We start from the raw sequence: 12,211 nt of genomic DNA, 5'->3' as shown, positions 1-12,211 counted from the left end.
TTCAATATTATTTTGTATTAGTTAAGAATCTTAATTTTATGAGATTGGGATTAAAAAATGAGGCTATTTACCCTGGATTGTCTACATGGACCTGATGTAATCACAACAGTCCTTTAAAAGGGGCACAGAAGACAATGTGAGCACAGGAGTAGAGGCTGAAGTGACACCCTTTGGTGATAGAGGAAGGGGCTCTGATGAGCTGAAAAGGCAAAGGAGCAATTATTCCATCAAAGATCCCAGACGAACCAGCCCTGGCCCCTGGACATTAGCCCAGAAAACTGATGTCAGACTTCTGACCTCCGAACTGTAAGAGACTACATCTAAGTTATTTAAGCCTGGCGGGTATGAACATGGACCTATGAACCAGGCAGTCATGGTTCAATTCCAGTCAGGGCATATGCCTGGGTTGTGGGTTCGATCCCCGGGGGTGGGGGAAGGCCAATGGGATAGCCTATCAATGATTCTCTCTCCTCATTGAGGTTTCTCTCTCTCTCTCCCTTTCCCTTCCTCTCTGAAATCAATAAAAATGTATTTTGAAAAAAGGTTATTTAAGTTTGAATTTGTGACAGCAGCAACGGAAACTAACATAAATATTCAGGAATTTTTCTCGTGATGCTGTGAACTTCCTTTTACATATGGTCTGTCTGCCTTTCCAGTGATTTCACCTTGGATCCTAGAAGCAGAGTTCCTGGAAGCCTGCACCACCTTACATCTCCATAGGTGGCTGGGCTAATCCGTGAGCAGCCTGGCTGTCTAGAAGAGTCTGCTCCTTGGAACCACAGCCACAGGGCTTATGTACAATGAACCCACTTTGTGCAACAATCTCACGAACACGCAGATTGCTTTCCATGGGAAACCAGGCATATAGGAAATAAGGAAAACACAAGGGTGCTTCCCCCGCCCCCACTCTCTCTTTATTAGCACTGTAACTAGAAGGGTAAGCAGGAAAGGGTTAACCTTTAAGACCAGAAAAAGCTGCAGTTCCACTGCAAAGATCTATACCAGAGTTCTCGACCTTCCTAATGCTGCGACCCTTTAATACCGCTCCTCATGTTGGGGTGACCGCCAATTTCATTGTTACCAATTGAACATAATTAAAGCATAGTGATTAATCACAAAAACAATATGTAATTATATATGTGTTTTCCGATGGTCCTGGGAGACCCCTGTGAAAGGGTCGTTCGACCCCCTAAGGGGTCCAACCCACAGGCTGAGAACCACTGATCTGAGAACCTTTGAAACCTGCCAGAAGGGCCTCTAAAGTGCTGAATAGGACCAGATCCCTAAGGGAAGGCTGACACAAGCCCCAACCTGTGAATTAATCAGAGAAGCTGATTTGAATTCTCTTTCCTTAAATCATTTCCTTTAAAAATTTTAATATGAAAACTTCAAATATACACAAAGGATTAAAAGGGAAAGAATAATGAGCTTTCATTCTCCATCATTCAGCCCCAAGAATTATCAACATATTGCCAAACTTGTTTCATCTATACCTCCCACTCTTCATTCTGTGTTGGTTATTTTTACTTAATAGCTGTATTGAGGTATAAAATTCATAGAATTCACCCATTGTAAGATAATTCACCCATTGATCTTTTTGGTATATTTAATAGATGTGCAAATATCACCAAAATACACATTTTTATCACCCAAGTCCCCCCAGCCTAGCTCCCCACCCCCCACTCCCCTACTTGTTTATAGTTGGTTCCTGCTCCCAGTCCTGGCCTTGGCAAGCATCAATCTGTTTTATGTCTCTATAGATTTGCCTCTTCTGGACATTTCATATATAGTTACCCAATGTGTAATCTTTGTTTCTGAATATCTTCATTTAACATAATGTTCTTGAGGTTCATCCCATGTTGTAGTGTATATAAGATGTTCAATTCTTTTTATTACTGACAAATATTCCAATATATGGATATACCACATTTTGTTTAAGCATTCACAAGTTGATGGGCATTTGGATCTAGTTTGGGGGTTTTGTGTTATAATAATAATACTATGACATTCATTTAAAAGTCCTTTAGTGTACACATTTTCATCTTTTTTGGGGTGGAGGGGCGTAGATACATAGGTTGGAATTACTGAGTCACCTGGTAGCTTTTTAAGAAACTAGAAACCTGTTTTCCAAAATGGTTGTACCATTTTCACCCCTCCCAGCAATGTGTAAGAGTTCCAGTTTCTCCACATTTTCCTCAACACCTGCTTTTGTCTCTTTTTTATTATAGCCATTCCAGCACATAGAGGGTGGTATGTATTTGTGGTTTTAATCTGCATATCCCTAATAACTAATGATGCTCAACATATTTGCATGTACTTGCTAGCCCTTCATATATCTTCTAAAGTGAAAAGTCTATTCAGGTATCATGGCCATGATGCAAGAGTTTAAAATATAAATATATTCATATTTATATTCTGAACATAAGTCCTTTATAAGATAGATGATTTATAACATCTTCCTCAAGCCAGTCTGTGGCTTGTCTTTTCATTTGATTAATGCCATCTTTTCAGCCCCTCTGACCCTGAATGGTTATAATATCTGCTCACTCAGGATATACAAGGGCCTAATTTCATTATTTTATCTGTAACATATGACTGGGAAGCCAATTTCAACTGGAATTTTTCAACCTTTACAAATTACAAAGATGTGAATATAGAGAAACTAACTCTTGGCCCAGTTTCTAGATAATGGGCCTCTCTTGTGAGAGCAGAACAGCAAGGATGCCTGCTAGGATTTTCATAGTGACTGAGCAGAATCACCATCTTCCAGTACATAATGGGGATGTCTCTTCATTTATTTAGATCTTTAATTTTTGTCACCAATGTTTCAGAATTTTCAGTCTACAAGTCTTACACCTCTGTTAAATTTACTCCTAAATTATTTTATTCTATTTTTGTGCCATTGTGAATGGAATCATTTTCTAAATTTCATTCCCAGATTGCTCAGTCAGTATATAAAATTGCAATTGATTTTTATAAATTGATCTTGTATCCTGGGACCTGACTAATCTTATTTATTATTTCCAGCAGTTTTTCTTTTTTTCTGGTGGATTCCTTAGGATTTTCTATGTCACACACGGGTGACATATTGTGCACTCATGTGTTTGTGGAATAAGATTCATAGCAACCTAATTTTAAATTAAACAAGTTAGAATGCACTCAAGATTATTGGTGTTATGGTGCTGTGTCTGTCTACAGAGTAGAATGGGGAGGTGTCCCTGTGCCATGCTGGGAACCCCATGTCACTGCAGCCGGTCTTATCTCTGCTATAGCAATGGGGACAGCTTCTTAGTTCAGAGTTTTATCAAAATGTGCTTAAACCAATAGGAATGTGTCAGACAGGAAAATCCCTGAGAACTGCTGCATTTGAAGTGTGCGTGGCCTGAGACGTGTCCTTGGAGAAGATTCGAGGGAAACACAGAAGCAGCATGGCAGAAAACCAAGCGGACAGCAGTGCACTTTGATGCACCCATGTGAAAAGTTTAAGAAGAGGCCCCTTCCCTCCTTCACACAGGGTAAACAATGGTGCCAGAGCAGCACTGTGAGTCCTGGACAGAGTTTACATTTCCAAGAATTAGATAAAGGCAGTGAAAAAAAAGAAGAGGTGTGGTAATGGCTAAATTGTTGCTGTGAAAGTCACAAAGTCCTTACATTGTAATATAATTGAATCCCAACCTATGACTAAGTTAGTGTGCGCAATGAACTTAGTTTGCTTAATAGCAAGTGCTCAATAAATGGTAGCTGTTTATATTATTACTATTACTTTTAAAACTGAAATTAGCAGCGTTCTGTGACTCTCTCCAGCCAGTATTTATAATGCTAAAGCAGTTCCCTGCTCAATTTGATGGTCATTTCAGAGACAATATCAGGGGACTTTGGAAACAAAGAAGGCAGCTCAGGACAGAGGTGGGCTTCAGAGGAGAAGGTGGCAAGTAGGTGACAAAGAGCTTTTACAGAGTGCTTTTCCTATGTCCACTGTGCATAATGCACAATAGTGAAGCTATGGGAACAAGGTGTTCATCACAGATGAGTAGGTAAAGAAGTGGTATATGAAACCACAAGAAATAAGGAAATCCTACCATTTGTGATAACATGGATGGGCCTGGAGGCATTAGGTTAGGGGAAAAACAAATATTATATGTAGAATCTGAAAAAGCTGAACTTGTAACAACAAAGAACAGAGTGGTGGTACTAAGGGCTGGGGGTTGCGAGAATTGGGGTACAAACTTCTAATTGTAGGACAAATAAGTTCTGAGAATCCAATGTACAGCATGGTGACTATCTATACTAATAAAAGGGTAATATGCTAATTAGGGTGGACCTCTTCCAGATGACCTTCTGGATGTCCTTCCAGACAAAGCCGCCACAGTTGCGAAGGGCTGAGGCGCAGCTGTGAAGGGCCCATGCTCAGGCTGGCAGTGGCAGCAGCAGCGGGGTAATGGGGGCAGCACCTTCCCCTGATCCGCCAGGTTGCCTCCTGCAGAGGGAGGCCAGACTGCGGCTTAGGCCACGGCCGAGGCAGAGGTGGTTAAGGGTGATCAGGCAGGCAGGGGGGCAAGTTAGGGCCAATCAGGCCGGCAGGGGGGCAAAGTAGGGGCAATCAGGCTGGCAGGCAGAGGCAATTAGCCCAAACTGGCAGTCGGACATCCCCTAAGGGGTCCCAGATTGGAGAGGGTGCAGGCCGGGTTAAGCCCCGCCCCCCCTGCACGAATTTCATGCACTGAGCCTCTAGTTGTTAATAATACTGTATCATATACTTGAAAGTTGCTAAAAGTAATTCTTAAAAGTTCTCACCATAAAACCATGGCAATTATGTGATGTGATGGAGGTGTCAATTAACTCTATGGTCATCATCATTTTGCAAAATATGTCTATAAAACCAACACATTGTACACCTTATACTTACACAATGTTACCTGCCAATTATATCTCAATAGAGCTGGGGGAGGGAGGGAGGGAGACTACAAAGAGCTAGTGAAGAAACTAATGAATAAACCTGAAATGTGTACAATTGTACCTGTGGGTATTTATATTTAGAAAATCTATTTTGAACCCTAGCCAGTTTGGGTCAGTGGCTAGAGTGTTGGCCTGCCGACTGAAGGGTCCCAGGTTTGATTTCAGTCAAGAGTGTGTACCTCAGTTGCAGGTTCGCCGACCCTGATTGGGGGTGTGCAGGAGGCAACGAATCCATGTGTCTCTCTCACATCAATGTTTCTCTCTCTCTCCCCCTCCCTTCCACTCTCTCTAAAAATCAATGGAAAAATATCCTCAGCTGAGGATTAACAACAACAAAAAAATCTATTTTGAGCTTATCTGTAATCTTAATTAATTACATCTTTTATTGCCAGATTAAGAAACAGGCTCCCTTCTCACTGAATTTGAAAACCTGACACTGGAAGTGCCTGTCCAAAAGGAAGCCATGAGGTGGCCAGGGACCACAGCCTAAAGGGGCAGTTTCAGAGGGAGCCGTCCTCTCTCCGCCCCACTCCTCCCCTCCCCTCTCTTCCAGTCCTCTCCCCTGCCCTAGGTATGTGAAGTCATCTGACCCTAGAAATTACAGTATCACTGATTTGGGGAGAAGGGCTCTTTTATTTTATTTTTCTCTGTCTCTTTCAAATCACTTAATTTTAAAATTATTTTTTAAATCTTTATTGTTGAAAGTATTACATAGGTCCTCCCTTACCCCCCATTAACCTTTTCCAGCTCACTCCCATCCCCCTCCCCCGCCCAAGACCCTCACCACCCCACTGTCTGTGTCCACAGGTTATGCATATACGCATACAAGTTCATTGGTCGATCTCTTCCCACCCACCCTGCCCTACCTTCCCTCTGAGGTTCAACAGTCTGTTCATGCTTCTATGTCTCTGGGTCTATTTTTGTTCATCAGTTTACTTGGTTCATTAAATTCCACACATGGGTGAGATCATGTGATACTTACCTTTCTCTGACTGGCTTATTTCACTTTAACTACATTTAGTTCATTTGGCTGCAATGTGTCAGCCAGAAACCAAGCTCAGCCTGGTTGGAAGGTTTTTAGACACTACAGAGCACAGCTCCTGTGCTCCAAGGAAACCCAAGCCAAAGCTTGTCTGATACGATGGCTCAGGGCAGGGCGCCCAGAAGAGTCCTGAATGTGGTCAGAGGGCAAGAATGCTCAGGCGGCCACTCCATCAGGAGAAACAGTGTCAGAGCTCCCTGGTAACAAGGAATTCCCTGCCCATCTGGGCTTCTCTGTTTCTAAGCAGACAGGCAATCCTATCACCAGCAGAGAGAAAGGCCCAGGTTGCTGAGGGAAGCAGGGAGTGGATCCATTAATTTCACCCCCGTGTGATCCCTGGCAAATGTGGCTGCAACCTCAGCTGCACTGAATATAACTAACATTCTAGACACTCACTGTGCCACTTGGCAAGTCCTTTCATGTCTCCGAGCCTCTGTTTCCCTTTCTGGATAGCAGAAATGTAATAATTCCTGCCTGCGGGGCTGCATCAAGGATAAAAAAGAACATGCTCCAGAATGGTCTGTGTGAGACCCAGAGTACCACACAGATAGGAATCAAAGCATGACAGGCCACCTGTGTTGCTGTGCCTAAACTTGACCCACATATTAATATTTAATTGGCTAAAAGCTGGGAAGATTTTCTCACTGACAAGTCTTGTAACAAAGGTAATTTAAGAAGTAAGAATGTTATTTTCATAGAATTCCATAATATTTTCATTTGGAAGAAATGAGTATGATCATAAACGTGTTGCTGTTGTTTTCCTGACTGGGTCCCTTGTACAAAAAATACATTGTTTATCATGGCTCTAATTGGCTCCCTTGTTTCAGCCTGACACTCTCTTAAATCCATCCTTCACTCTCATGCCAGCCTGCTCCGGCTCAAAGACAGCGCTGAAGCTGACTCCTCTTCTTCCCAAGACTCAAATCCAATCAGTCAAGTCTTATGGATTTGGCGTCCTTAATATCTCTCAAATCCACCCATTTCTCTCCATCCCACCTGACATGTCTCAATATTAAGTCACTATCACTTCCCACTGGAAACTAATGATTGTTGATGGCTCAAAGCCATGTCCCTGGCTGGGCAGTGCCCTAGGCTACACAAAAAACCCTTCCTTGCTCCTGGTTAAAGTCCTTCTCAGAGACCCTGGGCCACCAAATAACCATGGCACACATGTGCAAAGGCCTGGCCTCCTTGCCTCTGTGAGATCTCTTTAAAGGGTTATCTCAGCTCCAGAGCCTTGAGTAGGTCAGACTAGGCCTCAGTCACAACCACATTCAGTACCTGCTTCTCTCCCCACCCATTGCTGCCATCCTCACTTTCTTTCAGGTATAGCTCCCAAGAGTGTTCCCCAATAAACCTCTGCACATGACGGATGAATCTCTTAGAGTCTGTTTCTGGGGAGTCCAGTCTAAAGCACTCCCCACCACCCAATATAGTACCTATCATATAATACCTGGCACGTAGCAGGTACTCAGAATGTACTTGATATATGAACAAATGAATGGACAAATGCCTTTAAAAGCCAACTCTCAAGAGCAGGAAAAACCTGTATCATGTGACCATTTCCAGTGTCCACCACAGGGCCTGACTACTTATTTGCTTAAATGGTTCTTCAAATGTTCTCCTGATAAGGGGGCAGTCTTCTGGAGGCAAATGCCTCCTTTCTTTATCGACTAGGCTCAAAGCGATACAAGCTAAAAACATGGAATATATGTAATATTACTCTGCATAATAATGAAATGTACTGCTTTCAAAGGAAGAAAATGCTATATTGCAAATTACAAAGCAGTTAGAAAATACCTTGCTTTTCATTAAAATTTAGAGGGACTGTGTTCTCCCTGTGGATTAAAATAACTCTAGGACAAGCTATGTGCTAATAGGACTTTTTAAAGTCAGAAAACCAGCAAAAAGATCTAACTTGCCAGGGTTGGTAGGCATGCCCACTGGAATGATGCTGTAAGATTTGGAGGACCAAGACCCTCTTTCTGCCTATACCGGTGGTCGGCAAACTGCGGCTTTCGAGCCACATGCGGCTCTTTGGCTCCTTGAGTGTGGCTCTTCCACAAAATACCATGTGCGGGCGTGCACATACAGTGCGATTGAAACTTCATGGCCCATGCGCAGAAGTCAGTATTTTGTGGAAGAGCCACACTCAAGGGGCCAAAGAGCCGCATGTGGCTCGCGAGCCGCAGTTTGCCGACCACTGGCCTATACCATTCTGCAGCTCTTTGGGTGATCAGAAGAAATCATCAACTGCCCGAATAAAAACTCCAGGATGCTACTTGGGACTCAGTGACTTGGACTAGGGGGAATGCCCTCAAATGGGCCCTGGAAGGAGCCAATAGGTAGGAACTGGGGTTTTCCAGAACAAGAATGGGAACTTCAGTGGGGAAGTCTAGAAGATAAGGCTCGCTGGGATAGAGGGCAAATCCAGGGGTAGGGAAGTCAGATTAAAACTAGATGCGCTCTACCCCCATCTAGTGAAGGGCTGACTTCTTAGCAATACAGATACACACACACATACACACACATACACACACATACACACACCACACACACACACACCTTTGGACCCTTAGGAAGGTATATTTAGTACTAGGATGTAAATTTTTTCTTTTGAAATAGGCTTTATTTTTTAGAGAAGTTTTAGGCTCATAGAAAAATTGAGTAGAAGGTACAGAAAAGTCCATATACTCCCAGCCCCTATGCATGCATAGCCTCCCACATTATTAACCTCCCCCATCAGAGTGGCACATTTGTTGCAATTAATGAACTTATACTGACACATCATTATCACCCAAAACCCATAGTTTCCATTAGGGTTCACTCCTGGTGTGTTGTACATTCTATAAACTTGGACAAATGTATCCACCATTATAGTATTACTAGAGGCCTGGTGCAGAAATTCGTGCACGGGTGGGGTCTGGCCAGCCCACCCAGATCAGGACCGATTGGGTAGAGCCAGCCAGGGGGAGGGGCTGCAGGCAGTTGGCAGGCTGGCCCCACCCCCGATGGGGGTGGGGGGTGATCGAAGGTGGGGCCAGCTGGGGGGAGGGGCCGCGGACATTGGCCAGCCGGCCCCACCCCTTGCCAAACTACCTGTTGAGGGGAAAATTTGCATATTAGCCTTTTATTATATAGGATAATATCATACAGAGTAACTTATATGCCCTAGAAATCCTCTGTGGCTCAATTTCCTTTTAAAATCGCACAGTCTTTCTGTAAAGAGAATTATGTATATGTATGCATACACAAGCAAACACATCTTGGTATTTTGCAGTGGTGACTCTGAATTCAGGAGGCTGAGGGTTGGACAGTAAAGAAGAAGCAGAACAACAGCCTATCGAGAAATGGCTTTCTGTAACTTTCGCATGTTCAAAGGGAGAAGTGCCTGGGGAGATGCACAGTTGTAAGACACAGCTTTCAAATGGACACCCTGAAACCTGTGCTTGCCCACACAAGCCAGAGATGGAGAACTTCAGGAAGATTCACACGTACATTTGCATATGAGTCTTCAGGACATTCCATCAATACTGGAAACTACTCAACTTTTTAGACTGTATTCTCCAAAAACCATCCATTGATATGAACTAATATCTGTCTGCGGTCCTCCATGGAAGGACTGCTACACAGCCATTGAAGGGCTTGCATTTAACACTGGAAGGGCATCACAAAAGAGGATATTCCTGGAGATTTATGTGATCACGGGAGATCATTTGGAGGTAAGAATGACGGGACTTGTTGAGATACTGCTAACATTTCCTTTCTAGTCCTTATCAGTGGCTAATGAATGAGAAGAGGGCAGTCAAGAGAGAAATTGTTAAGGAGGGACTGGTCTTGGTCACTAATTTCTGTAAGAATGAGGAAGCAGGAAGAAGGAGGACTCACACAATCATAAAACTTTAGAGTGCCGAAGCCGGTTTGGCTCAGTGGATGGAGCGTCGGCTTGTGGACTGAAGGGTCCCAGGTTCCATTCCGGTCAAGGGCATGTACCTGGGTTGCGGGCACATCCCCAGTGGGAGATGTGCGGGAGGCAGCTGATCGATGTTTCTCTCTCATCCATGTTTCTAACTCTCTATCTCTCTCCCTTCCTCTCTGTAAAAAGTCAGTAAAATATGTTTAAAAAAAACAAAACAAAACTTTAGAGCAGGAAATGACCTTGAGGTCACCTCGTTTGGTGGTTTTTCAAACTTGCATTTCTCCTTAGGACCTTCATACCTCTAAGATAAGAATATCAAGGCCAAAGATGGTTATTACTTAATTTCCAGCCAGCCAGCTGGTATGTGGTGAGAGGCGGATTTCAAAGTCAGGTCTGTACGCTTCCAGGGACCTTCAATTTACCTCCAAAGGCAGAGTCAACAAAGCATACCGCACCTGTGAGGCAGCCTCCTAAGGAACCAGGGCCATGGGGATGCTTCATGGTTACCTTTGTTCTTTTCCTGAGACCAGCCCAGGAGATGAGAATGAAGGACCCCAAAGGGTCCGTGGGAGGGTTGGATTAGGGAGACAGAAACCACCTTAACAATAACACCCTGCATCACTGAAGACACCTAACAGACACCACCCCATCAGCCTTAAAACAATGAGGCAAAATTCAGCTCACTATTTACCCACCCCCATAGAATTTGCATTTCCTTGAATAAAACCAGACTGCACAGAAATCCCTTTCACATGGCACATTTTCCCCTAACAGTTACCAGGGGCTGGAAAAGGCAAGGTGGGAGCAAAACCGGGGCCTGCGCCCGGCGAATGGTTGCCTTATCTCACAAGGCACATCTTGGGTGCGCTGCATTCCTTCTCTCCCAGGTGCAGTCTAAATCATGTCCTCTGTCCCCATTTTTCTTTCACTTCTTTGAGTTTGGCAGACATTAGGATTGAGCCCTAGATCATGCCTTCAGGTTTATGAGGACAGTAATCTGTCATCAGCACCTGCAGTGCCTTTCCTCGGGCACCGATGGCATGAATTCCCCTGACTCTCACTTTCTGACAAGTGACGGACCTCTCTCATCTCTAATCACGAAGGCTCAACTCCATCCTTTTCTTTTGTGACAACACAATATGTTGGGGGTTTTTTTTGTTTGGGTTTTTTTTTCCTGGCTCTGGGAAAATAACAAAGCACAGAGTTTCCCCAAAGAGAAAAGGCTGCAGAGGTTTCATCCATGTTACTCACCCGCCCTTGAAGATGAGAGGCACAAGGAGATGCTTCTTGGGGACCACACCTGATATCCACGTATCCAGCCTCTTGCTTTGACTTTGGTCTGCCACTCTCCAAAATTGCCTGTGGCAGAAACACGGTAATGTGGAAAATGAGAAAGACAGCATAGTGTAGTGTTTAAGCACATGGGTAAACTTACCATATTTAATAGACTTAGACTTAGAGTCTAAGCACATATTCTTTAAAATATATTTTTATTGATTTCAGAGAGGAAAGGAGAAGAGGGATATAAAAACATCAGTGATGAGAGAGAATCATTGATAGGCTGCCCCCTGCATGTCCCCTACTAGGGATTGAGCCCACAACCCGGGCATGTGCCCTGGACCAGAATCAAACCCATGACCCTTCAGTTCTCAAGCCAATGCTCTATTCACTGAGCCAAACCAGCTAGGGTCACTTATTCTTTTTTTAAACTTTTCACTGGAATGTAACACATCCACAAGCATGACCAACTTCCACAAATCATGCATATACAGCTAAATATATATTCACAAGCATTCTACATAGGTAGAAATAGCATCAGCTCAAGAATCAGAATACCCCCAGATGCCATCACAGGGCTTCCCTCCAGCAGCTAGTTAGGCCCCCTTTTATCACCTCCTCTACACTAAGAAGAACCACTATTCTGACTTCCAATGACACAGATTAATTTTTTTCTGGCCTTTGGACTTTATAGAAATAGGATTATACAATATGTACTTCTTTTTGTCTGGTTTGTTTTGTTCAACATTCTGCTTGTATGTTGTGGTAGGCAGCTGACCCCTGGTGATCCCACCTTTGGTTCATTATGGCCTTATCTAATCCTCTCCCCCCGAAAAAAGTGTATCTATTAGAAGATGGCAACATTGAGGGGGTGGCATTTCCATGATTAGGTTGTGGCTTCCGTCTTGCTAGCAGGCTCTATTGCCTTCTTAGCTTGCATGCTTTGATAAAGCAGGCTGCCATGTTGGAGATGCCCTTGTGGCAAAGTGCTGAGGGGGGGCTCTCGTCAATAGCCA

Source organism: Myotis nattereri, assembly GCF_964212035.1.
Source record: "Myotis nattereri genome assembly, chromosome: 17".
In the NCBI taxonomy this organism is placed as follows: Eukaryota; Metazoa; Chordata; class Mammalia; order Chiroptera; family Vespertilionidae; genus Myotis; species Myotis nattereri.
Note: the sequence above shows the minus strand (reverse complement) of the source record.